This window comes from Canis lupus, chromosome 17 (genome assembly GCF_003254725.2).
Source record: "Canis lupus dingo isolate Sandy chromosome 17, ASM325472v2, whole genome shotgun sequence".
NCBI lineage: Eukaryota > Metazoa > Chordata > Mammalia > Carnivora > Canidae > Canis > Canis lupus.
The window spans coordinates 48,526,191-48,529,491 of NC_064259.1; the positions used below are offsets into that span (position 1 = coordinate 48,526,191).

The 3,301-nt window shown below is 44.8% G+C and overlaps 1 pseudogene; it reads right to left on the reverse strand.

Annotated features, from left to right (window-relative positions):
* Window positions 1–847: 847 nt before the first annotated feature.
* LOC112664972 (nucleoside diphosphate kinase A-like) lies at window positions 848–1,296 on the reverse strand (annotated as a pseudogene).
* Between the last annotated feature and the right edge of the window lie 2,005 nt (window positions 1,297–3,301).

Consider the following 3,301-nt stretch of genomic DNA (forward strand, 5'->3'; position numbering starts at 1 on the left):
TGCCTTATCTTTCTATGTCTCAATTTCCTCCCCCAAATTCTCACATAGAACTATAAGCCTCCTCTTAATACAGCCAAGCACATTGAGAGTTCTTGGTCAATTCTTTTCTTGACTACATCCTTCCTTGCTGAACTTTGTCCTCCTACCCGTGTTTTCATCATTAGTCTCTTTATTCCTGTGGTTAACTCTTCCCATATTCTGTCACGGCCTGTCAATGTAATTTTCACATGGTCAAATGCATGAGATGATCTATCAGTTCTTTTATTTTCTTTGCTCCTGAAGCCCTCTACCCTCTGCTCTTGTCTGGTTGCTTCTTCCTGAGGCCTGCTGCCTTGTGTTTTCCATGATTCTGGGTGTCCTCTCTCTTCTGTCAAATCCCTTATTTCCTCAATCCCAGGCTCCCTCTTCCTGGTTTTAATTGTTTAGGAGACTCATATCCTTTACTATCTTCCTGAGAAAGTATACGTGGGACACAAGCATTTTGCCTCTCTGAATTGGCCTACTCTGAGACTCAGTGGATGGTTTATCTGGATAAGGAAATCTAAGTCAATAACTTTTTTAGTATATGTGCTGCCGAAGCGAGCACTCTAAGTCAATAACTATTTTCCATAGAATATTGAAGGTATTTGTCCATCATTTTTTTTTTTAAATGGATGAAACATTTTAATCTGATGGTAGCACATAGTACTATACAGGGAGCACTCCCAGCTCCAAGAAGTCCCCTCCAGATTATAAGGAAGTTCTCAAAAATAAGTGGATTTGCAAAAGCCTGGCCCCCTGCTCATGGGAGGGAGAGGGAGTGGAACAGGCAAAGCACTAAGGTCTGCTGTCTCGTCACTCATCACTCTTAGATCCGGTTCTGAGCACAGTTCTTGTATCCACCAGCACTTCAGGCTGGAAGCACAAGCCAATCTCCCCTGCACCCTCCACAGAATCACTGCTGTGGATAATGTTCCTGCCAAGTTAGATGCAGAAGTCCCCACAGATGGTCCCATGCTTAGAGTCTGCAGGGTTGGTCTCCCTGGGCATCACTCGGCCTGCCTTCACCACATTCAGGCCCTCCCAGACCATGGCAACCACAGGCCCTGACTGCATGTACTTCACCGGGCCAGCAAAGAATGGACAGTCCTTCAGGTCAATATAGTGCTCCTTCAGAAGGTCTTCAGAAGCCTGAATTAATTTTATAACAATGAGACAGAATCCCTTTTGCTCAAAATGCTCGATGATCTCTCCAGTGAGGTTGGGTTGGACCCCATTAGGCTTCATGGCAATGAAGGTGCAATCACTGTTGGCCATGGTCCCCTCCAGCTGCTCTGGCCACAACTCCTTCTGGCACCCACCCCCCTCCCCGTCCATCATCTTCTAATTTCCAACTTGCTATTGAAAAGTCTTATGCTCTTCCATCTCCCAGTCTTTTACATAAAACCTATTTTTCTTTTATGCACTTCTATCTGGGCTACAAGACCTTCTTTATTTCTTGTGCTTTTCTTTTTTTTTTTTTTTTTTTTTTGTCGGGGGGTCTCTGGTGATCATGACTATTTATTCACATGGGAAAGCAAGAGACCAAAGGCTGACTGACTACATGGGTGGGGCTTGTTGGAAACCAGCCACTTTGTTGATTAATCCTCTCTGTCTGTATCTCCTCTTAGACTGGTCAGTTTCTCCAGAAAGAAGTGACCCAGTTTTTTGCTTCAGGTATTTCTGATGACAGTGTACTGGGGGGGGGGGGGGGGAGCCTATTCCGTATGTGGTCTCTCACTTAACTCCATTCTTTTCAGTAGGTGCCCTGCTCTGAGTCCTCAACTCCAAAGCCTCTGCAGCTCAGCCTCTGCAGAGAACACATTTGATCCAGCCTCTGCCAGAGGACAATGACTGGCTCTAGGGGTAGGGGAAGTGATAGGAAATCCAAGGTTTTTATTTAGTCCGTCTGTTTGGAGTCACATCCTGAACTGTATGACCCTGAGCAAATCATGTAGGGGCCTCAGTTTCCTCCTCTGAACCCTGAGGCCCTTTGAGACACATCTGGTCTCTAGGGTGCTCCCAGCCCTGGCGTTTTGTGATCTATGAACCTTCACAAGGTGCAGCTCTCTGCCTAGTGACTAATGACGGAAGATACTAGAGGTCAAGGAGGGGGAGGTAACAGAGGGATGGAATGGTAGAGAGACTCCAGAGAAAAGGTGGAACTTGGGAACTAGAGCAGGCTGGAGAAGCAGCGACAGGGAGGGTCTCCTCAAGTGGTCCAGCTCAAAAATATATACTGGGGTCCAAAAAGTAGAACAGAGGGTTCTAAAGGATGATGACGTTAAAGGGTAAACTGGGTCAGATTGTGGGGAGTATGAGTCTATTCTCTAAATTGGTGCATCTCATGATAAAAATCATCTGGGGAGCTTAAAAAAATGTCAGACCTTATAAATCAGAATGTCAGAGGAAAGAGTTCAGGAATTCCTTCAAACTTGCTGCATGATTCCAACAAACGGGAAAGCTTTGGGACCATTCCCATGGGCAATGAACCATGGATGATTTGTAATCAGGAATCATGATAAAAGTGGGAATTTTAGAAATATGAATCTGATGGCAACATGCAAAGTCGACCAAAGTTGAGGGACGGGAGACAAGGGTTCATGTGAAGCTATTTCACTACCTCCAGTAGAGAATCATGAGGGCCTACAAGATGGAAATGGTGAAGAAGAGACAAAGAAGGGACTGTGCCAACCCATCTGTTATGGTTTGAATTGTGCCCCCAAACCCAAATTCATATGTTGAAGCCCTAATCCCTGGTGCCTGAAAATGTGACCTTATTTGGAAATAGGGTCATTGCAGATACAATTAGTTAAGTTAGGACGAGATCATTAAGGTAGGTCCTAATCTATATAAAAAGAGGAAATTTGGGCACTGGCATGGACACACATAAGGAAGAAAAAGACAGCCACCTACAATCCAAGGAGAGAGGCCTAGATCAGACCCTTCCCTCACAGTCCTCAAAAGAAACCAACCCTGATGACACCTTGACCTTGGACTTCTAACATCCAGAACTGTGAGACAATAAATTTCTATTATGAAACCCACCCAATTTGTGGTACTTTATTATGACAGTCCTAACAAATTAAGACATCATCTTTTTAGAAACACTTTCCTGGCTTTGAGTTACTTTTTCATGAGGAATGATTTCCCAAAGCCACTCCCCTTAAAGGGCTGGAAGCTGTGGTTGCAGAGCAAGGTATGTTTCTAACACCTTAGGATGCTCTTCTACCTAAGGAGGGAGGGCAGGTGACTTTTCTGTGTCATTGCTCAGTTTGTTCCC